Raw genomic sequence first — 24,725 nt, 5'->3', positions numbered from 1 at the left:
GGGATACTAAGTGGGGTGGGTGGATGAGGCAAAGCTGAGGGGAAGCGGGACTCAGCACCCCTCTCCCTTTCCCACCTTAACTGGAACAGCACTGCTTTTATTGTTTTAACACATGGAGTTCCAGATGACGTTTATTTTCAGACAAGAATTTAATAGATCTTAACTGAACAACATCAATTAATTACAGAAATACATAGCCAGACAAATGTGCCAGGAGGGGGTTGTTTGAGGATAAATACTTTGCTGGGCATTCACCTCCCAGAGCTGTTAGAGATTACTTCACATTTTCACCTGTGAGATACCAGCTCTGACAAGAGGAAGATTCTCCCGGAGAAGACAGATTTGGAAGGCTGCAGATATGCCTGTGCCTCAGGAAACGATTGAACCTGGCTCACTTTATTCAACACACTGTGCAGTGGCCTTTCAACTCTTAGCCCGGGGGTCTGTCTCAGGCCCAGTCAGGTTCTGTCTTCAACTTGATTCCCTCAGCGAGTTCCAAGGCCTACTTTCCTCTTCTGGTAGCTTATCCCTGAGGCAGATTTGGAGTGGGGCAATTCCTCCCTCCCAAACCCTCCCCCCTTCTCTTTGTTACCCCAGACAAACATTCAAGAGCTTTTCACCCTGGATAATTAGACCAGGGCAACAAAAACAACAAACCTAGGGAAGTTACACAGGTTCTAGATTCTTATAAATATATTTTGAATACTGTGGCTTTTGTCTCCTTCACAAGAGATAATAATGGATAAATTCTGCCCTCCACATTTATTTATTTATTTTTATTTTATTTTATTTATTTTTACGAACGAGGCAATTTATTAACCTAGCATGGTTTGTTCTAATGCTTCTTGTTGTCAGCTGCCACCTCTCTGGTGATTCTGTCCACATCTCTCTGTCCCTGAGGTGTCAGTTTGTGGCCCCCATCTTGGCCCTTTTCCACCATTTTCAGCCCCTCCAGGGCTTGGAGGACCTGGCGGGCCACACTCTTGGAGCCTTGACTGAAGTGGCTGGGCATGATGCCATCTTTGATGTCCCCCATCGATCTTGGTCATGGAGCCAACCCCAGCGCCACCCCAGAGGTACAGGTGCCGTGCTGTGGAAGCAGCTCGTGTGTAGAACCAGTTCTCATCACAGGGAGCAAGCTCTTTATGCTTGGCCACCCATTTAGGGACTTTCAGCTGCCCAGACTTTTTGAGAAAGGCTGCCAGAGCTCTGACAAACTCCTGCTGGTCCACATCTTTTACAGTAACTCCAGGCATCCTGCGGCCTCTGCGCTGCCAGCCAGGGGAAAGGGCCACATTTATTTTTAAATGACCTCACCAATGATCTTTCATTCAGTCCTGACTCTTAGATGTCCCCAAGGAATGATGTGAGCCCGCCCCTTGTCTTAGGAGTTCTCTGATCTTCTGTCCCACATGAAAAGGATCCCCTTTAAGCAGTTTCTCATTGTCATGCTTTTATCCCATTACTTCATACATGACCTTATACTATGTGTTCTGGGTTCTTTTTTTTTTTTTTTGAGACGGAGTCTCGCTCTGTCACCCAGGCTGGAGTGCAGTGGCACAATCTTGGCTCACTGCAGGCTCTGCCTCCTGGGTCTACGCCATTCTGCTGCTTCAGCCTCCCGAGTAGCTGGGACTACAGGCGCCCACCACCACACATAGCTAATTTTTTGTATTTTTAGTAGAGATGGGGTTTCACTGTGTTAGCAAGGATGGTCTCTATCTCCTGACCTCGTGATCCGCCCGCCTCTGCCTCCCAAAGCGCTGGGATTACAGGTGTGAGCCACTGCGCCTGGCTGGGTTCTTAAGGATGTGTAACAAATCACCCAAAATTTGATGGCTTAAAATAATGATTTACTATTTCTCATGGTTTCCACTGGTCAGGAATTTAAGGAGGTCTCCGCTGGGCAGTTCTGGCTCAAGGTCTCTCATACGCTTGCAATAATATGTCAGCTGAGGCTACAATCATCTGAAGGCTTTACTAGGATAGGAGGATCCACTTCCAAGGTGGCTCATACACATGAATGGCAAATTGGTTGCTGGCCATTGTCCAGGGACTCAGTTCCTCTCCATGTGGGCTTCTCCACATTGCAGCTTGAGTGTTCCCATGGCAGCTGGCCTCCCCCAGGGCAAGAAATCCAAGAGACCAAGATGGGTGCTGGAATGACTTTTATAACTTAGCCTTGAACATCATACACTATCAATTCTACCCTCTTTTACTGGCCACAAAGGTCCAGCCCTGATTCAATGTGAAAGGGGATTACAAAAGGAGGCAAGGGTCATTGGAAGTCATCTTGGAGGCTGGCTCACCATACTATAGAAGGGCTACAAGAAGACCAGGCTCAAATAAAAAGAAAAGGCAGCTAGTAGATGCCCTGGAATGCAAACTAGGTATTGAGTAAAAGAGAGTCTCTGCCCTCTTGAAGCTTATAATCTAGTGGGAATGACAAGTTTCATATGAATAATTGCACTTGGAATAAAACCCAATATCCTGAACCTTGCCCCTACCTATTCTTTTCTTCTCCTCATCTCCTTTCTCACTGAGCGCCAGCCACACTTCATTCCTTCAACAGGCTGAGCTCTTACCTTCCTTAGGGCCTTTGTACTTGCTATTCCCCAGAATGCCCTCCCCTGATCTCTGCATGGCCAGCGCTTTCTCACCATTCAGGTCTCTGACTTAAATGCTACCTGACATTTTCTTGGGTATTTGTTGTCTGCCTCCCCCTACTACAAAGTAAGCCACATGACAACAGAGACTTGTTAAGTCTCCTTCACTTCTACCTCCCCAGACCTGAAATGGCACTTGTTACATATTAAGTGATGAATATATAGCCTAATGAGCAAAGGAAATACCCACTTTCTGACCAAATTGTATAAAATTTTCCTTCTAGAATATTGTAAACTCAAGCTCTATCCCTATTTCTTGGCCATCTTGCAATCTAGAGGTTGGTGAATTACAGACTTATTCTATGATCTAACCTTGCGGATTCCTTGCCGCTGAGCAAATGGGTACCTCTGCCATGCCTGATTTCTAGATCCAGTTACTTCTTCCCAGGCCGACTATATTATTTGTATTTTTCCACAGGACTGAGTCCTCCATTTCTGATTGCCTTTCCTTGGTTTCCTGTCCCAACTTTCCTCCCTCCTCCAAAGGAAGGGCAGTTCCAGCCTTGTTTTGCTGCACTTGTGTTTTCAGCTTTCTTGGGCTAAAATGTTGAAAGCATTGCTCATTAGCAACCCAGATTTCCTGCTTTTCAGGGGAAATGACATGATGAGCAGGGCCGCATGTGTATTTATTTCGAAAATATGTTTTTTAATTTGAAAGCAAATGGACGCTGCAGATCTGCAGGTCATTTCACCTGCTGTGGCATGTGATTAGTGAGGCCTTTTCTCTCTGGGTGGTGGTGCCAGCTAATGGACTCATGCTCCCTATGTATGTTTATCTTCAATTAATTAAAATTTTGCCAAATCTTCCTCACAGCCCTTGTGCACAGCAAGGCCAAGCCTTGACTTGTGGCACTGATCCAGGCTGGCAAGGTGGATGGGGGCGGTCATCCTATTAAATATTAATCTAAGAAGGCAATCAAGCCTGTGGGCTTCCACCCCTGAGGTTCTCCCACTGGGAAGTCACAAATCGATGCCAGAGCTCCATGCTTGTGGCAACTCTTCCTGCCCGGCCTGAGTCAGCAAAAGACGCAGTTTTACCGAACAGTTATTTGACAATAAATCTGAGTAGAATTCTGGGGGATCTCTCTTAAATACTGGAATGAATTACACACACATCTACCTGGGAAGGGAATGTTAACTAGCTGGTGAAACTGCACCTTATTAATGATGAATGGGCCACTTTGCCAGGATTTATTTTGAAGTTATGGGTCAGCTGAAGACACTATAGCAAGTATCCTATACTTCAGACGGCAGTTTTGAAAATCTGCCTATGCCAGGGATGGGGGAGGAGATTAAAGGTTCAGTTGGCTCCCAAAGCCTCCATTGCCCCATTTTCAGAAATGTGGACATTGCCTCCTCACAAGTTCACTTTCCTTCAATCACTTCAGTCACCTTCCTTCTGTCCTAGCTGCCAAATCATTTCGGCAGATTCTTCTGCTGACAAACACGAAAGTTAGAGCACTCTATTGTGGGCTGAATTTTGTTCCCCAAAAAGATACGTTAAAGTCCTAACCCCCAGGACTGTGAATGGGGCTTTAATTGGAAATAGGATCTTTGCAGATGTAATTAATTAAGGTGGGTGGGCCCTGATCCAATGATAAGCAATCTTATAAGAAGAGATAACAGACACACGCAGGAAGCCTGCTGTGTGACAAGGGAGGCAGAGATAGGGGTCAGGCATCTACAAGCCAAAGAATGCCAAGGAATGTCAGCAGCCATAAGAAGCTAGGAAGAAGCACATATGGATCTCCTAGAGCCTTCAGAGAGAGCACGGCCCTGCCACCATATTGATTTCAGACTTCCAGCCTCCAGAATTGTGAAAGAGTACATTTCTGTTGTTTTAACGCAGCAAGTTTGTGGTACTTTGCTATGGCAGCTCTAGGAAACTAACACACGCTCTACTCCTAACCCTGATGCTGACTGCCATGGCTGTTTGCCTCCTCTACAGACCTCGTTGATAGGCTCAGTCACCCTGATCTCCTTCCCTTCCTGGGAGGAAGTGGGAAACTAGGCTAGGAAGAAAGCCTCATCACATCTCAAGTCTTGCCCATGATTTTTGAAACATCTCTGCCCACATTCTTGCCTAAGTAGGGGTCAGTGAACATAATAATATCTCTCTTTAATGAGGGAGAATGTCACTCTGCTTCAGGCATCATCACTCTAAATTGAAGTCTCATGGGCTGGCATCACAGATACAGAGAGAATAAGAGTGATACATTTGTGCTGACCCTGACACATGTTCTAGAAATCAAATTTTTATTTTCACATTCCTGGCTAATTCTTTGTCTCTTCCAAAAGTTGAATGTTACAGGCCGGGCTTGGTGGATCACCTGAGGTCAGGAGTTCGAGACCAGCCTGGCCAACATGGCAAAATCCCATCTCTACTAAAAATACAAAAATGGCTCACACCTGTTATCCCAGCACTTTGGGAGGCCGAGGAGGACAGATCACCTGAGGTTGGGAGTTCGAGAGCAGCCTGACCAACATGGAGAAACCTGTCTCTACTAAAAATACAAAATTAGCCAAGCGTGGCAGCACATGCCTGTAATCCCAGCTACTCAGGAGGCTGAAGCAGGAAAATCACTTGAACTCGGGAGGCAGAAGTTGCGGTGGGCAGAGATCGTGCCATTGCGCTCCAGCCTGGGCAACAAGAACGAAACTCCATCTCAAAAAAAAAAAAAAAAAATTAGCCAGGCATGGTGGCATGTGCCTGCAGTCCCAGCTACTTGGGAGGCTGAGGCAGAAGAATCACTTGAACCCAGGAGGCAGGGGTTGTAATGAGACAAGATCATGCCACTGCACTCCGGCCCGGGCAACAAAGTGAGACTCTGTCTCAAAAAGAAAAAAAAAAAGTTGAATGTTACAAAAATCCAGTTAAATGGAGGGTTTGAGCCAGGGAAATCTCTAAGAATAAAGGCTGTACAATATTTTGTTGTCTTGAGATAGCTAAGGAAAGGGACATTGAACTTGAGGTCAGAAAACTTAGGCCTGAATTCCAGCTCTGTTCATCCTCACAACATCCTTGCAGGTTACATATAATTAGCCCTGTGTACACGTGGCCAGATGAGCTGAGGCTGCTCCTTGTCCCACTTCAAAACAGACATACTTACAGGAACTGGGAAGGTGGCTTCTGCTTGGTCTTTGTTTTGCTGAGTGGGACACACAAGCTGAGGGTAGTGATGAACTGCTCTGGACAACAGAATGAGTTTTAAGAAGTTGTAGAGGTAAAAAATAGAAACAAAATTATTAGCAGGGAAAAAAAAATGTGTGAGGCAAGATGAAGAGGAGTGGCTGATGAAGAATTTGGTTTAGTTTCTACTGTGTGGTATACTATATGTATCTTCTTCGCTATGTCTCCAAAAAGATCTAATTAATATGTTATGAATTGGAACTGATTTTGGAGGTGGACATCTGATGAGGAACAGATTGTCCAAGGAGATCCAGCTATCCCAGGGCTACAGAGAAGCTGATGTCCGGAGAAGTTCAGCTAACCATAGGACTATAGAGTGCTGCTGCTTTCCACAGATATGACTACCACATTACTAGAGGCCTGTTTACTGCATTTCCTTTTAACTAGTACATCACGTCGACCTTTCAGCAGAAAATTACAAAGCATAGTAAAAGACAAAAAACACAGTTCAAAAAGACAGAGCAAGCATCAGAACCAGAGTCAGATAGGGCAGGAACATTGGAACTATCAGAACAGGAATTTTTAACACTATGATTAATACGCTAAGGGCTTTAATGAAAAAATAGATAACATGCAAGAACAGATGGGTAATGTGAACAGAGAGATGGAAACTCTAAGACAGAATAAGAAGGAATAGCTAGAAATTAAAAAAAAAGTAACAGCAATGAATACCTTTGATGGGCACACCAGTAGACTGGACACAGCTAAGGAAAAAATTTCTGAGCTTGAGGATATGACAATAGAAACTCCCTAAATGAAAACCAGTCAGAAAAAAAAGATTTTGAAAAACCCAAAAAAGGATATTGGGAACCATGGGACAAATACAAACGGGGTAGCATAGGTAGAGTGGAAATGCCAGGAGAAGAAAGAGAGAAAGATCCAGAAGCAATATTTAAAGCAATAATGACTGGTAATTTTTCACCCAACCACAGATCCAGAAATCTCAGAAAACAGCAAGAAGAATAAATGCCAAAAACAAAACAAAACCATACCTGGGCATATCATATTCAGAATTCAGAAAATTAAAGATTAAAAATAAATCTTAATAGAAGCCGGAAGGAAGAAAATAAACACCTATAGAGGAGCAAAGACAAGAATTATATCAAACTCTTGCCAAGTGCGGTGGCTCACGCCTGTAATCCCAGCACTTTGGAGAAGCCGAGGCAGGTGGATCACTTGAGGCCAGAAGTTTGAGACAGCCTGGCCAACACAGAGAAACCCCGTCTCTACCAAAAAATACAAAAATTAGTCGGGCATAGTGGCACACACCTGCAGTCCCAGCTACTTAGGAGGCTGAGGCAGGAGAATTGCTGAAACCGGGGTGCAAAAGTTGCAGTGAGCCCAGATTGCACCACTGCACTCCAGCCTGGGTGACAGCGAGATTCCGTCTCAAAAAAAAAAGAATTATGTCGAACTCTGACTTCTCACCAGAAACCATGCAAGCATGAAGAGAGTGAAGTGAAATATTTAGAGTATTGAGAGAAAAAAATTCACCAACTTAGAATTCTGTCCCTGTGAAATTATCCTTCAAGAGTGAAGGAGAAATAAACTTTCTCAGACAAACAAAAATTGAGGGAATTTGTTGCTGGTTGGTCTGCCTTGCAAGAAATATTAAAGGAAGTTCTTCAGAGGAAAGGACAATTATGTAGGTCAGAAACTCAGATCTATACAAAGAAAACAAGAGTATCAGACAATGAATAGGTGAAGGTAAAAATAAAAACTTTTATTTCCTTATTTAATTGGCCTAACAAAGAAGTTTAGTAAAAATTATAATAGCAACAGTGTATTTGATTATGACATATGCACATATGTCAAATATATAGGCACACATAAATGAATATATATTATTTATTATATATGCTTATGTATAAGTAAAATGAATAACAGAAATGATATGAGGGATGGAAGAGAGGAATTAGGAATATTCCATTATTATAAGATACTTGCCAGCAAACCACCATGGCACATGTATACCTATGTAACAAACCTGCACATCCTGCACATGTATCCCAGAACTTAAAGTAAAATTTTAAAAAAAAGAAACATTAAAATATTTCTATTTTTATACAGAGGGAGAAAAAAGATACTTGCCCTACTCATTTTATTTGAAATTAGACTTGGATTAGTTATAAATAGATATTCCAAACTCTAAGAAAACCAGGAAAACAAGTAAAAAAAGAAGTACAACTGACATGCCAAGAGAGGAGAGAAAATGGAATCACATAAAATGCTCTGTTAAAACTACAAAAGAGCCCGGGCAACATAATGAGACCTCATCTCTACAAAAAAAAAAAAAAAAAAAAAAAAAAAAAGCCGGGTGTTGTGGTACATGCCTATAGTCGCAGCTACTCAGGAGGCTGAGGCAGGAGGATGGCTTGAGCCCAGGAGATTGAGGCTACAGTGAGCTACGATCATGCCACTGCACTCCAGCCAGGGAAACAGAGCAAGACCCTATCTCAAAAGAAAAAAAAAAAAAAGCCAGAAAAAGTGGAAGACAAAAATAGGAACAAAGAACAAGGGCACCCTTCTACTAGAAATGGACAAATCCAGCAGGCAGAAAATCAGTAAGGACATAGATGAGCTCAACAACACCATCAACCAACTGGATATAATTGACATCTGTAGACTACTTTATCTAACAACAGCAGATTACACATTCTTCTCAAGCTTACATGGAACATTCATCAAGATAGACCACATTCTGAACCATAAAATACACCTTAACAAATAGAAAAGAATAGAAATTATGTTTGCTCTCAGACCACAATAAAATTAGAAATTAATAACAAAGATAGCTGGAAAATACCAAAATGCTTGGAGAGTAAGCAACACATTTCAAAATAACACATGGGTTAGAGAATAAATTTCAAAAGAAATTTAAAAATATTTTAAGCCAAATGAAAATATGACATCGAAAGTTGTAGGATGTAGCATAAGCACTGCTTGGGGAAAATTTATAGCATTGAATGCATGTATTACCAAAAAAGAAATATCTAAAATCAATAATCTAAGTGTCCTCCGCCTGGGTGACAGACTGTGTCTCAAAAAAATATTTAAAAAAAACTAAGTGTCCACCTTTGGAAACTAGAAAGAGAGCAAATTAAGTCCAAAGGAAGCAGAAAAAAAGAAATAATAAAAATTAGACCAAAAATTAAAGAAATTGAAAACAGAAAAGCAATAGAGAAAATAAACAAAGCTAGAAGCTGGTTCTTTTTTTTGTTTTTGTTTTTGTTTTTTGAGACAGTCTCGCTTTGTCGCCCAGGCTGGAGTGAGGTGGCATGATCTCGGCTCACTTCAACCTCCGCCTCCCACGTTCAAGCGGTTTTCTTGCCTCAGCCTCCTGAGTAGCTGGGACTACAGGCACGTGCCACTGCACCCGGCTAATTTTTATATTTTCAGTAGAGACGGGGTTTCACCATGTTGGCCAGGCTGGTCTTGAACTCCTCACCTCAAGTGATCTGCCTGCCTTGGCCTCCCAAAGTGTTGGGATTACAGATGTGAGCCACCCCACCCGGCCTGAAGCTTGTTCTTTGAAATTATCAATAAAATCAGTAAGTATCTAGCCAGACTAAGAAAAAGAGAAGATTCAAACTATTAACATCAGAAATTGAAGATGAAACATCACTATAGATCCCATGGACATTAAAAGAATAATAAAAGAATAATATGAACAATTCTACACCCACAAATCTGATAACCTACATGAAATGGGCCAATTTCTTGAAAGAGATAATCTGCCAAAACTTACACTGGAAAAAAATAGACAATCTGAATATATCTATTAAAGAAGTTGAATAAATAATTAATAACCTTCTGAAACAAAACATGACATACCCAGATGGGTTAATTGGTGAGTTCTACCATACATTTAAGGAAAATTTATACCATTCCTCTATAGTCTCTTTCAAAAGACAGAAGTAGAGAGAATGCTTGCTAACTCATTCAATGAGGCCATTACCCTGATATCAAAACCATCACAAGAAAAAAAAAACTTTGAACCAATATTTCTCATGAACATAGATACAAACATTCCCAATAATAATGAGCAAATCAACTCCAACAATGTATAAAACTAATTACACACCATGACTGTCTTAGTCCATTCAGGCTGCTATAACGAAATAACATAAACTGGGTGGCTTAAACAACATTTATTCTTACAGTTCTGGAATTTGGAAAGTCCAAAATCGAAATGAAAGCAGATTTGGTGCCTAGTGAGAGCCAGCTTCCTGGTTCACAGATGGCCATCTTTTTGCTACATCCTTATATGGCAGAAGAGACAATGAAGCCTCTGGGGTTTCTGTTTTAGGGGCACTAATCCCATTCATGGGGGTTCTGCCCACATGCCCTAATCACTTCCCAAAGCCCCATTTCCAAATACCTTGACATTGAGGATGAGGTTTCAACATAGGAATTTTAGGGAACACAAATATTCAGTCTATAGCCATGACCAAGTGGGATTTATTCCATGTATTCAATGCTGGTTTAACATTCAAAAATCAATTAATGTAACCCATCACATCAACTGGCTTAAAGGAGAAAAATCACATGACCATATCAATAGATGCAGAACAAGCATTTGATAAAATCCAATGTCCATGCATGATTAAAAAAATAATAAACCCAGCACAAACTAGAAATAAAGGGTAATTTCCTCAACTTGATAAACATCTATAAAAAAACCTATAGTTAACATCATACTTAATGGTGAAAAACTTAAAGCTGTCCTGCTAAGATCAGGAAGAAGGCAAGGATGTCCCCTCTCACCATTGTGTTTCAGCATTGTACTGGAAGTCCTAACTAATGAGACAATAAAAATAAGTAAAAGATATGCAGATTGGGGGAAAAAAAACTGCCCACGTTCACAGATGACATGACTGTCTATGTAAGAAACCTGAAAAAATTGACCAAAAAAAAAAAAGTCTCCTGGAACTAATAATTGAGTATAACAAGGCTCCAGGATATAAGGTTAATATACAAAAGTCAGTCACTTTCCTGTATACTAACCATTGCCAATGTGACAAGTAAAATTTGAAATTAAAAACACATTACCATTGCATTAGCACTCCCCACAAGAGACCTATCGGGGGACCTGCCCTGATAATCATGTAGGTTCTTTTCTATTTTTCCTAAGCGTCGGCCAACTTGAGAAATAGAGGGACAGAGTACAAAAGAGAGAAATTTTAAAGCTGGGCATCCAGGGCAGCCATCACATGTTGGTAGGATCCGTGATGCCCCACAAGCCACAGAAACCAGCAAGTTTTTATTAGGGATTTTCAAAAGGGGAGAGAGTGTGCGAATAGGTGTGGGTGACAGACATCAAGTACTTAACAGGGTAATAGAATATCACAAGGCTAGTGGAGGCAGGGCAAGATCACAGGACCACAGGACTGAGGCGAAATTAAAATTGCTAATGAAGTTTTGGGCACCATTGTCATGGATAACATCTTATCAGGGGACAGGGTTTTGAGATCAATGGGTCTGACCAAAATTTATTAGGCAGGAATTTCCTCTTCCTAATAAGCCTGGGAGTGCTATGGGAGACTGGAGTCTATTTCGTCTCTGCAGACTCGACCATAAGAGACAGGTACGCCCCGGGGGGCCAGTTCAGAGACCTACCCCTAGGTGCACATTCTCTTTCTCAGGGATATTCCATGCTGAGAAAAAGAATTCAGTGATATTTCTCCCATTTGCTTTTGAAAGAGAAATATGGCTCTGTTCTGCCCAGCTGACCGGTGGTCAGAGTTTAAGGTTATCTCTCTTATTCCCTGAACAATTGCTGTTATCCTGTTCTTTTTTCAAGGTGCTCAGATTTCATATTGCGCAAACACACATGCTGTACAATTTGTGCAGTTAACGCAATTATCACATGGTCCTGAGGCGACATACATCCTCCTCAACTGACAGGATTAAGAGATTAAATTAAAGACAGGCATAGGAAATCACAAGGGTATTGATTGGGGAAGTGATAAGAACTGACTTCCCGCAACAGAGACCCTTAGATATAAAAATGCTTATGTATAAATTGTATATATAGGTATTAAAAAATGAAATCAGTATAAATTATATTCAAAATCTATGGAGGAAAACAATGAAATTCTGATGAAAGGTATCAAAAAAAGAACTAAATAAATGGAAAGATAGACTATGTTCATGGATAAGAAGACTTAATATTGTCAAGATGTGAGTTTTTTATAATTTTATTTGTGGAGTCAACACAATCCAATCAAAATACCAGCAAGTTATTTTGTGGATGTAGATAAACTGAGTCTAAAGTTTATATGGGGAGGCAAAAGACACAGAATTACCAAGTCAATATTGAAATAAAAATCAAAGTCGGCCAGGCACAGTGGCTTACACCTGTAATCCCAGCACTTTGGGAGTCCGAAGCAGGCAGATCACTTGAGGTTAGGAGTTCAAGACCAGCCTGGCCAACATGATGAAACCCCATCTCTACTAAAAATACAAAAATTAGCCAGCTGTGGAGGTGGGTGCCTGTAAACCCAGCTACTCAGGAGGCTGAGGCATGAGAATCGCTTGAACTCAGGGGGCAGAGGTTGCAGTGAGCCAAGATCCGCCACTGTACTCCAGCCTGGGTGATAGATTGAGATTCAGTCTCAAAAAGAAAAAAGAAAAAAAGAAAAAATCAAAGTCAGGGGACTGGCACTACCGAACTTCAAGACACAGTACAAAACTACAGTTGTCAAGACATTGTGGTATTGGTGAAAGACTAGACAAATAGATCAATGGAACAGAAAGACAGCCCAGAAACAAACTCGCATAAATGTAGTCAACTGATCTTTGACAAAAGAGCAAAGGCAATACAATAGTGCAGAGACAATCTTTTAAAAATACGTCAGAACAAATGAACATATATGTACAAAAAACAATCCATTTTTATTTTTTGAGACAGAGTCTTGCTTAGTTGCCCAGGCTGGAGTGTAGTGGCATGATCATGGCTTACTGCAGCCTTGACCTCCCAGGCTCAAGCAATCCTCCCAATTCAGCCTTCCAAGTAGCTGGGACTATAGGCGTGCACCACCATGCCCAGCTAGTTCTTTAATTTTTTTATAGAGACAGGGTCTCCCTATGTTGTCCAGGCTTAAAAAAAAAAAAAAAGAATCTAGACACAGCTTACATCTTTCACAACAATTAACTGTAATAGATAATAGACCTAAATGTAAAACACAAAACTATAAATTTTTTAGAAGATAAAAGAAAAAAACCTAGATGACCTTGGATATGGTGATAACTTTTAAAATACAACACGAAAGACATAATCTATGAAAGAAATAATTGATAAGTTGGACTGTATTAAAATTAAAGACTTATCTTTGAAAGACAATATCAAGAGAATGAGGGGCTGGGCACGGTGGCTCACACTGTAATCCTAGCACTTTGGGAGGCTAAGGCAGGCAGATCACCTGAGGTCAGGAGTTCGAGACCAGCCTGGCCAACATGGCGAAACCCTGTCTCTACTAAAAATACAGAAATTGGCTGGGTGTAGTGGTGCGCACCTGAAATCCCAGTTACTTGGGGGGCTGAGGCAGGAGAATTGCTCAAACCTGGGAGGCAGAGGTTGTAGTGAGCCAAGATCGCACCACTGCACTCCAGCCTGGGTGACAGCGCAAGACTCTGTCTTGAAAAAATAAAAAAACAAAAACAGAATAAGGAAAAAAGTCATAGACTGGGAGAAAATATTTACAAAAGACACATCAGATAAAAGAACATAATTCAAAACTTACAAAGAACCCTTAAAACTCAACAATTAAAAAAAAAAATTTAAACATGAGCAACAGACCTGAACAGACACTTTACCAAAGAAGATATACAGGTGGCAAGTAAGCATATAAAAAATGCTCAAACCAGGTGTGGTGGCACATGCTGTTATAGTTTGGATATTTGTCCCACCTAGATCTCATGTTGAATTGTAATCCCCAATGCTGGAGGTGGGGCCTGGTGGGAGGTGTTTGGATCATAGGGGTGGATCCCTCTTGGCTTGGTGCTGTCTTTGTAATAGTGAGTTCTCATAAGATCTGGTCATTTAAAAATGTGTGGCACCTCCCCAATCACTCTCTCTCTCTCTCTTGCTCCTGCTCTGGCCATGTAATGTGCCTGGTCCCCCTTTACCTTTCACCATGATTGTAAACTTCTTGAGGCCTCCCCAGATGCTGAGCAGATGCCAGCACCATGCTTCCTGTAAAGCTTGCAGAACTGTAAGCCAATTAAACCTCTTATCTTTATAAATTACCTAGCCTCAGGTATTTCTTTATAGCAATGCAAGAATGGCCTAACACATGTGTCTATAGTTCCAGCTACTCAGAGGCTGAGGCAGGAGGATTGCTTGAGGCCAAGAGCTCAAGGCTACAGTGCACTGTGATTGTACCTGTGAATACTGTGAATAGCCACTGCACTACAGCCTGGGCAACACAATGATATTCTGTCTTTAAAGAAAAAAGGGAAGGAAGATGCTCAACAAGGGCATATTTTCATATGCCATTCAAAAATTACAAATTAAAACATAGACAGATAGCTTTACACACTTATTAGAATGGCCAACCAAAACACTGACAACATGAAATGCTTATGGGAATGTAAAATGGTACAGCCACTTTGAAAGACAGTTTGGGCTGGGCACAGTGGCTCACGCCTGTAATCCCAGCACTTTGGGAGGCTGAGGCGAGAGGATCACCTGAGGTCAGGAGTTCAAGACCAGCCTGGCCAACGTGGTGAAACCCTGTCTCTACTGAAAATACAAGAATTTGCTGGGTGTGGTAGTACATGCCTGCAATCCCAGCTACTTGGGAGGCTGAGGCAGGAGAATTGTTTGAACCCAGGAGGCAGAGGTTGCAGTGAGCCAAGATCGTGCCACTGTACTCCAGCCCAAAAAAAAAAGACAGTTTGGCAGTTTTGTACAAAACTAAACATAATCTTACCATATGATCCAGCATTTTGTACTCTGTGATATTTACCCAAAGGAGTTGAAAACTTAAGTACACACAAAACATGCACACAGGTATTTATAGCAGCTTTATTATGATTGTCAAAACTTGGAACCATCTAAGATGTTCTTCAGTAGGTGAATGGATAAACTTCGGTGCATCCAAACAATGGAATATTACTCAGCATTAAAAAGAAATAAACTATCAAGCCATGAAAGGACATGAAGGAAAGTTAAATGCATATTACTAGGTGAAAGAAGCCAATCTGAAAAGGCTACATTCTCTATTATTCCAACTATATGACTTCTGTAAAAGGCAAAACTATGGAGACAATAAAAAGATTAGTGGCTGCCAGAGGTGAGAGGAAGAAGGGGATGAACAGACAGAGCATAGAGGATTCTTAGGGCAGAGAAACGGCTCTGTATGATAACACAGTGGTGGATACATGTCGTTACACTTTCGTCAAAACCCAGAGTGTACAACACCAAGAGTGAACCCTAATGTAAACTATGAACCTTGGTTGATAATGATGTGCCAATGTAAGTTCATAGATTGTAACAAATGGACCACCCTGGGGCAGAATGTTGGTAGTGGGGGAGGTTGTCCATGTGTGGGGATGGGGGACATGGGACATTTCTGTAGTTTCCATTTAATTTTGCTGTGATGTAAAAACTGCTCTAAAAATGTTTATTAATTGAAAGAAATGAAGGAAAAGGCCAACAATGAAAAGAAAGTTTTTCTCTTCCCCATCCCCAAGTGACCCAGTTTCTTCTCCTGCCACCCTCAAGTCACCCACTGTGACCAGTTTCTTGAGTATTCTTTAAAGATATCCTTGGTATTTACATATATGGCCTTGTTCTTTTGATACCACAGTTGCCTCCCTTAGGGAAAAAGAATGTTTGGAGTTAACCTGAGGGAACAATTCCTTCCCTCAACCCTCTGTATGCTTCCTTTAAATTTTTGAAGTTCAGATACCAAATGGAATATAATGGAGTATGTTTTTATGTTTCCTGGGAGTTGGTGAGGTGTACTGAAGAGCCTGGCATCTAACATCTGTTGGGACTAAGTTCAAATTCATACCTACAGTGGGTGACTTCACTTTTCTGAACCATTTCCACCTCTGAAAAATGGAGGTAATCATCCCTACCTCCAGGGGCTGCTGTGAGGATAAAATAAGAGAGTGAGGGGGAAACATCTGCCACCCTCCTTCCTTTCCCTCCTACAGTTTCTCCAATGCTTTTTAATAATAGAGAGAAAAGGAAAAGCAAATTCCCAAAATCTACATGCTGTGTAATGATCAGCTTTGACCTAATTCTACTTCAAAATGTTTCCTTCTCTTACCCCCCACTACCTCCCACCCAGATGCCTAGTATAAAGAACTCATGAAAACTTAGGCCAAATGGGAACCTGGAATATTAAAGCCTTTGAGAAAACATCTGTTTGTTCATTTATTACCATGTTTTTGCTTCTGTCTTGTTTGGTTATAAGAGCCTATGGGGAAGTCCTTTGCACTTTAGTCTATACAGGGCTCTTATATCCTTCACTTTACTTTGCAACTCTGTGAAAAAAAGAGAAAACTGAGGTTCAGAAATCAAATGCTTTGGCTAAGAGGCGTCTGGCAGAAACGGGGCTAGACCCAAGTTCTTCTCACTGGTTTCCTTGCCTTTTTCTATCTCTAGTTGGCTTTCATGCGTAATCGCTACTGCATCAGTTAGGATGCATTTGGCTGCAAGCAAGAGAAAATCCAAGTCACCCTGGCTCATGTAACTGGAAATCCACAGATTCTGTGGCTTCAGAATGAGCTTAAGGCAGTGGCTCTGCTCTCTTCTCTGCTCCTCCCTTGCTTTCTTCCTCCTCTCTGTGTTGGCTTTTTCCCCCTCATAATCTGGCCCTGCTGTATTACATTTGTCTTTTTGTTAGGTATCCAGCATTCCCCCGAATTCCAACTTCAAATTGTTGCCTTAGTTTCTCTTTTGGAGAAATTGTCACTTGTGTAATGCCTCCCTTATGCTGTGGGGCTGAAGTGGTCAGATCATTCATCTCCCTGGCCCCCAGCTTGTGGGGAGAAGGGGAGTGATTCACAGCCTTGGCCAATTGGAGGCTCTCTGCTAGACTTCGAATCTTGGACAAGAGCCAGAAGGGCAGGCTGCAACAGTGCCCAGGCCCAGGCATTTCTATGGGGCAGTGCTGCTTGCAGCTCCATTGCCTGACCACTGAAGTCCTTCTGGCTCTTGCCCCATTTTCCAGGCCCAGCTCTTCAGCTTCTCCCTTGTGGATTCTGGAAGCCTCCACTATTCTGCCAGTAAGTTTCCTCTTTGTTCAAGAAGGCCAGAGACATTTTCTATTGCTTGCCATCAAGAACCCCAATCATACCATGTACCCAGCAATTCCACTCCTAGGTAGGTACCCAAGAGAAATGACAGCATATCTCCATATAAAATTTTGTACACCAGTGTTCATAGCAGCATTCCTCGTGATGGCAAAAACAAACAAACCACGTGTGCATTAACTGATACATGGGTAAATAAAATGTGGTAGGCTGCAGGTGGTGGCTCACGCCTGTAATCCCAGCACTTTGGGAGGCTGAGGCAGGCAGATCACCTGAGGTGGGGAGTTCAAGACCAGCCTGACCAAAATGGAGAAACCCTGTCTTTACTAAAAATACAAAATTAGCCAGGCGTGGTGGCACATGCCTGTAATCCCAGCTATTTGGGATTCTCCTTGAATGTAAATCAGTTCAACCATTGTGGAAAACAGTGTGGTGATACCTCAAAGACCTGATAACAGAAATACCATTCAACCCACCAATCCTATTACAAAGGAATATAAATATAGAAACAATGTAAATTCTATTTACATTGGGATTCTCCTGCCTCAGGAGAATTTCTTGAACCCAGGAGGTGGGGGTTGTGGTGAGCCAAGATCACACCATTGCACTCCAGCCTGGGCAACAAGAGTGAAACTCCATCTCAAAAAAAAAAAAAAATTAAAATTAAATGTGCTATATTCATACAGTGGAATATTATTCTTCCATAATTAAGAAATGAAGTACTGGCCGGGCGCAGTGGCTCAAGCCTGTAATCCCACCACTTTGGGAGGCCGAGGTGGGTGGATCACGATGTTGGGAGATTGAGACCATCCTGGCTAACACGATGAAACCCCGTCTCTACTAAAAATACAGAAATTAGCCGGGCATAGTGGTGGGCACCTGTAGTCCCAGCTACTCGGGAGGCTGAGGCAGGAGAATGGCGTGAACCCAGGAGGCAGAGCTTGCAGTGAGCCGAGATTGCGCCACTGCACTCCAGCCTAGGCAAATCCATAGAGACACAGAATAGATTAATTTTTGCTAGGGGTTTGGCAGGAAGGGGAAGTGATTACTAATTGATATGGGACTTCTTTTGAGGCTGATGAAAATGTTCTAAAATTGTGGTTGCCCCACTCTGAATCTATTAAAGCCTGCTGAATTGTACACTTTAAAAGGGTGAATTTTATGATATATGAATTATATATCAATAAAGCTGTTATTTTAAAATAAAAGATCCTTTCTAGTGTAGAGAGCTGAATGGAGAGGCAGCCTGTGTGCTGGGAAGAACACCACCACTGGAGCTCCAGAAGATTTAGTTGTAATCCCAGGTTTATTTCTTGCCAACCTTAAATTTCACCATTTTGGTCCTTGATTTCTTTATTGCTAACATGACGAGACTTAGTAAATCAGTGTTTCTAAAACTTCAGTCATTTGTGTGCCACCTTCATGATTTTTGTCACATCATTGTGCCAACTGAATGGTTATTTACCTGTGTTTTTTTTTTTTTTTTTTTTGAGATGGACTTTTGCTCTTGTTGCCCAGGCTGGAGTGCAGTGGCACGATCTCAGCTCACTGCAAACTCCGCCTCCCAGGTCCAAGTGATTCTCCTGCCTCAGCCTCCCGAGTAGCTGGGATTACAGGCATGCGTCACCACGCCCAGCTAATTTTGTATTTTTAGTAGAGACGGGGTTTCTCCATGTTGGTCAGGCTGGTCTCGAACTCCCAACCTCAGGTGATCCGCCCACCTCGGCCTCCCAAAGTGCTGGGATTGCAGGCATGAGCCACCGCGCCCGGCCCACCCGGTTATTTCTTTAAATTAGTTCACCTTTTGTAAAACTTTTATTTTAGGTTCAGGGGTACATGTGCAGTTTTGCTCTACAGGTAAACTCGTGTCACAGGAGTTTGTTGTACAGATTATTTCATCACCCGGGTATTAAGCCTAGTACCCATTAGTTATTTTTCTAGATCCTCTCCCTCCTCCCACCCTCCACCCTCCAATAGGCCCCAGTGTGTGTTGTTCCCCTCTGTGTGTCCATGTGTTCTCATCATTTAGCTCCCACTTATAAGTGAGAACATGTGGTATTTGGTTTTCTGTTCCTGCATTAGTTTGCTAAGGATAATGGCCTCTAGCTCCGTCCATGTTCCTGCAAAGGACATGATCTCATTTTTTTTTATATAACTATATAATATTCCATGGTGTATATGTACCACATTTTCATTATCCAGTCTACCATTGATGGACATTTAGGCTGATTCCATGTCTTGGCTATTGCAAATAGTGCTGCAGTAAACATACGTGCGCATGTGTCTTTATGACAGAACAATTTATATTCCTTTGTAATAGGATTGGTGGGTTGAATGGTATTTCTGTTATCAGGTCTTTGAGGAATCACCACACTGTTTTCCACAATGGTTGAACTGATTTACATTCCCACCAACAGTGTATAAGCATTCCTTTTTCTCCACAACCTCACCAGCATCTGGTTATTGTTGGATTTTTTACTTTTTAATAGCTATTGTAACAGCCATTCTGACTGGTATGAAATGGTATCTCACTGTGGTTTTGATTTGCATTTCTCTGATGATCAGTGATGTTGAGCTTTGTTTCATACACCTGTTGGCCGCATGTATGTCTTCTTTCAAAAAGTGTCTTTTCATATCCTTTGTCCACGTTTTAACAGGGTTGTTTATTTTCTTGTAAATTTGTTTAAGTTCCTTAATAGATGCCAGATATTAGACTTACACCATATACAACAATCTACTTAAGATGAATTACAAACTTAAATGTAAAACCCCAAAGTATAAAAACCATGAAAGACAACCTAGGCAATACCATTCTGGACATAGGAATGAGCAAAGATTTCATGACGATGACACCAAAAGCAATTGCAACAAAAGCAAAAATTGACAAATGAGATCTAATGTGACTAAAGACCTGCAACAGCAGAACAGAGTAAACAGACAACCTACAGAATAGGAGAAAATTTTTGCAAGCTATGCATCTGACAAAGGTCCATGTTTTTTTTTGTTTTGTTTTGTTTTTTTGCAACAGAGTCTCGCTGTGTTGCCCAGGCTGGAGTGCAGTGATAATCTGAACTCACTGCAACCTCCGCCTCCAGGGTTCAAGCAATTCTCCTGCCTCAGCCTCCCAAGTAGCTGGGATTACAGGCATGCACCACCACCCCTGGCTAATTTTTGTATTTTTAGTAGAGACGGGGTTTCTGCGTGTTGGCCAGGCTGGTCATGAACTCCTGACCTCAAGTGATCTGCCCACCTCGGCCTCCCAAAGTGCTGGGATTGCAGACGTGAGCCACCACGCCTGGCCTCCACCTTGTTTTTTTTTTAAACCTAGCATCATTCTAAACAAAAATATTTGTAGACTCATGGGTTTGCTGTGCTAGTTGTATTTTCCCCAAACATAATAAAATCAGCCCTAGACAGTAAAATTTAAAATGTCCATCCATCCCCCATGTCACCATTTCTGTTCCTACCGTTTGGGAACCCTGTACTTGAAGATTCCATTCCAAGCACAAGTGTAGCTTGTGCTACAAACTAGCCTAGAGGGTAGGGACAAAAGTCTTCCCTTATTTCTTCCTTCAACTATCACAGATATTTTAATCACAGGCCTCATGTGGCCTTGCCCTGCTCTGAGGGTGGGGTTTCTGGTCTGCTAAAAGAGGAGGGTTTGGCCGGGCACGGTGGCTCATGCCTGTAATCCCAGCACTTTGGGAGGCCGAGGTGGGAAGATCAGGAGTTCAGGAGTTCAAGACCAGCCTGACCAAGATGGTGAAACCCCGTCTCTACTGAAAATACAAAAATTAGCCAGACATGGTGGCACGTGCCTGTAATCCTAGCTACTCAGGAGGTTGAGGCAGGAGAATCGCTTGAACCCTGGAGGCACAGGCAGTGAGCTGAGATCACACCACTGCACTCCAGCCTGGGCCACAAGAGTGCCCCCCAAAAAAAGAGGGCTGCCACAGGGCCAGCTCCATTCAGTAACCAGATGGGTGCCTCCTGGGATGCTGGGGATGGTCATTGTTATTCTAATTTTGCTGAGGAGATTGTCTGAGAAACATTAACTAATATACCACAAGAAAACAAAACAGATCTTTTGACAATTCCAGTGCTTGTTTAACTAGTGGGTTGGTGCAAAAGTAATTGTGGCATTTTGCCATCACTTTAATGGCAAAAACTGTAATTACTGTAAAATAATGGCATTTTGCCATTACTTTAATGGCAAAAACGACAGTTATTTTGCACCAACCTAATATATCATAGTAGGCCCTGAGGCTGGACATTTTGGGGTAGATGTAATTGTGGTCTTTATCAAACCGGGCTATACACATGACTGCCACATTTGCCTGTGGGTAGGATCAGCATTGAGGAATGAGACACAAGTGTGGCTCTTTTTAGGGGTAGAAAGGGTATGGTACATTTCCTCCATCATAAGGGTCATGGCTAAGACTCCTATAATGAAAGACAGGTTAACAAGAGAAAAACATAAGTGATTTATGTAATCAAAGTTTTACCTGAAGGCTGGGCGTGGTGGCTCACGCCTATAATCCCAGCACTTCGGGAGGCGGATGGATCACGAGGTCAGGAGATCAAGACCATCCTGGCTAACATGGTGAAACCCCGTCTCTCGGGGGCTTCAACTGGGAGGACTACTCGGTTGTCGACGTCAAGGAGTCGTAGGTCACCTGGCTCTAGGAATAATGGAGGGAGTATATGGGAGTTAAAGATCAATCCACCATAGTCGGTGTATTCATAGGTTCAATATCATTGATGGCCGATTGATTTGATAGTGAAGGAGGGGTCGTTGATTTCATCTGTCATATAGAGGATACGTAGGGATGGGAGAGCGATTAGGACTAAGATAATAGCGGGCAGGATAGTTCAGACGGTTTCTATCTCTTGGGCGTCTGAGATGTTGGTGTTAGTTAGCTTTGTTGTGAGTGTTAGGAAAAGGGCGTACAGGACTAAGAAGCAGATGAGAAAAATGATTATGAGGGCATGATCATGAAAGATGATTAGTTCTTCTATGATAGGAGAAGTAGCGTCTTGTAGACCTACTTGCGCTGCATGTGCCATTAAGATATACGGGGTTTAACCTGTAATTTAACTTTGACAAACTTATGAAATAGTTTTTCTAATATCTTTTTGAAAAAGTCATGGAGGCCATGGGGTTGGCTTGAAACCAGCTTTGGGGGGTTCGATTCCTTCCTTTTTTGTCTAGATTTTATGTATACGGGCTCTTCGAATGTATGATAGGGTGGGGGGCATCCATATAGTCACTCCAGGTTTGTGGAGGGTTCTTCGATTATTAGGACTTTTCGTTTTGAAGCGAAGGCTTCTCAGATTATAAAAATTATTAGTATTACTGCTGTTAGGGAAATGAATGAGCCCACGGATGATAGGATATTTCATGTGGTATATGCATCGGGGTAGTCCGAGTAACGTCGGGGTATTCCAGACAGGCCAAGAAAGTGTTGTGGGAAGAAGGTCAGATTTACGCCAATGAATATGATGGCAAAGTGGATTTTGGCATAGGTTTGATCTAGAGTGTAACCCGAGAATAGGGGAAATCAGTGGATAAAGCCCCCTATGATGGCGAATACAGCTCCCATAGATAGGACATAATGGCAGTGAGCTACGACGTAATATGTATCGTGCAGCACAATATCTAATGACGAGTTCGCTAGTACGATGCCGGTTAGGCCACCTACAGTGAAGAGAAAAATGAACCCTAGGGCTCAGAGTACTGCGGCAGATCATTTGGTATTACTTCCGTGGAGTGTAGCGAGTCAGCTGAATACTTTGACGCCGGTGGGAATAGCAATGATTATGGTAGCGGAGGTGAAATAGGCTCGTGTATCTACGTCTATCCCCACTGTAAATATATGGTGCGCTCACACAATAAATCCTAAGAAACCAATTGATATCATAGCCCAGACCATACCTATATATCCGAATGGCTCTTTTTTTCCGGAGTGGTAAGTTACAATGTGGGAGATTATTCCGAAGCCTGGCAGGATAAGAATGTAAACTTCGGGGTGGCCAAAAAATCAGAATAAGTGTTGGTATAGGATAGGGTCTCCTCCTCCGGCTGGGTCAAGGAAGGTGGTGTTGAGGTTACGGTCTGTTAGTAATATGGTAATACCAGCAGCTAGGACTGGGAGAGATAGAAGAAGCAAGACTGCTGTGATCAGGACGGATCAGACGAAAAGGGGTGTTTGGTATTGGGTTATGGCAGGGGGTTTTATATTGATGATTGTTGTAATGAAGTTGATGGCTCCTAGGATAGAGGAGATGCCTGCTAGGTGTAGGGAAAAAATGGTTAAATCTACGGAAGCTCCGGGATGGGAATAATTTCCTGCTAAGGGAGGGTAGACTGTCCAACCTGTCCCTGCGCCGGCTTCTACCATAGCAGATGCGAGCAGAAGTAGGAAAGAGGGGGGAAGGAGTCAGAAGCTTATGTTGTTTATGCGGGGGAATGCCATTTCGGGGGCACCAATTATCAAGGGAACTAGTCAGTTGCCAAAGCCTCCGATTATGATAGGCATTACTATGAAAAAAATTATTACAAACGCATGGGCTGTGACGATGACATTGTAGATGTGATCATTACCTAGAAGGTTGCCTGGTTGGCCTAGTTCAGCCCGAATAAGGAGACTTAGGGCTGTGCCTAGGACTCCAGCTCATGCGCCGAATAGTAGATATAATGTTCCAATATCTTTATGGTTTATAGAGAACAATCAGCGGTCGGCGAACATCAGTGGGGAAAAAGGGGGTAATATGGCTGAGTAAGGCATTGGACTGTAAATCTAAAGACAGAGGTTAGGCCTCTTTTTACCAGCTCCGAGGTGAATTTCATATTGAATTGCAAATTCGAAGAAGCAGCTTCAAACCTGCCGGGGCTTCTCCCGCCTTTTTTTCCTGCGGCGGGAGAAGTAGATTGAAGCCAGTTGATTAAGGTGTTTAGCTGTTAACTAAATGTTTGTGGGTTTGAGTCCCATTAATCTAGTAAGGGCTTAGCTTAATTAAAGTGGCTGATTTGCGTTCAGTTGATGCAGAGTAGGGTTTTGCAGTCCTTAGTTGTTGCAGAAATTAAGTATTGTAACTTACTAAGGGCTTTGAAGGCTCTTGGTCTATGTTTAACCTAAATTTCTATAAAATTATTAGTATGAAGGGGGAGATGGGCAGAAGCAGGGTGGTAAGTGTGATGAGTGTGGGGAGGAAGGGAGTGGGTTTAGTGTATTCGAGTTGTCATTTTATCTTTACGTTGTTGGATATGGGTAGCAGTGTGATAGAGGTGGAGTAAATTAGGCGTAGGTAGAAATAGAGGTTGAGGAGAGTGATGGTGGCCATGATAGTGGGGGTAATGAGGTCGTTATTTTTTGTGAATTCTTCGATGATAAGTCATTTGGGTAGGAAGCCGGTCAGTGGAGGTAGACCTCCTAGGGAGAAGAGGGTGGAGGGAATTAGAGGTGTTAATCATGTTAGCTTGTTTCAAGTACGCGATAGTAGTAGGGTTGTGGTGCTGGAGTTTAAGTTGAGTAATAGGAATGCGGTGGTAGTTAGGATAATATAGATAGTTAGATTAAGGATAGTTATATTAGTGT

At 42.3% G+C, this 24,725-nt stretch overlaps 1 protein-coding gene and 1 pseudogene across 1 annotated transcript in view; one reads left to right on the top strand and one right to left on the bottom strand.

Annotated features, from left to right (window-relative positions):
• Positions 1-24,725, top strand: part of GSTM2 (glutathione S-transferase mu 2) — a 1,178,915-nt gene that overhangs the window by 932,575 nt on the left and 221,615 nt on the right. The gene's annotated exons all lie outside the window — the stretch shown is intronic.
• Positions 836-1,330, bottom strand: LOC134757711 (small ribosomal subunit protein eS19-like; annotated as a pseudogene).

Source organism: Gorilla gorilla, chromosome 1, assembly GCF_029281585.2.
Source record: "Gorilla gorilla gorilla isolate KB3781 chromosome 1, NHGRI_mGorGor1-v2.1_pri, whole genome shotgun sequence".
Taxonomy (NCBI): domain Eukaryota; kingdom Metazoa; phylum Chordata; class Mammalia; order Primates; family Hominidae; genus Gorilla; species Gorilla gorilla.
Note: the sequence above shows the minus strand (reverse complement) of the source record. Positions and strands in the feature narration are given on the sequence as shown.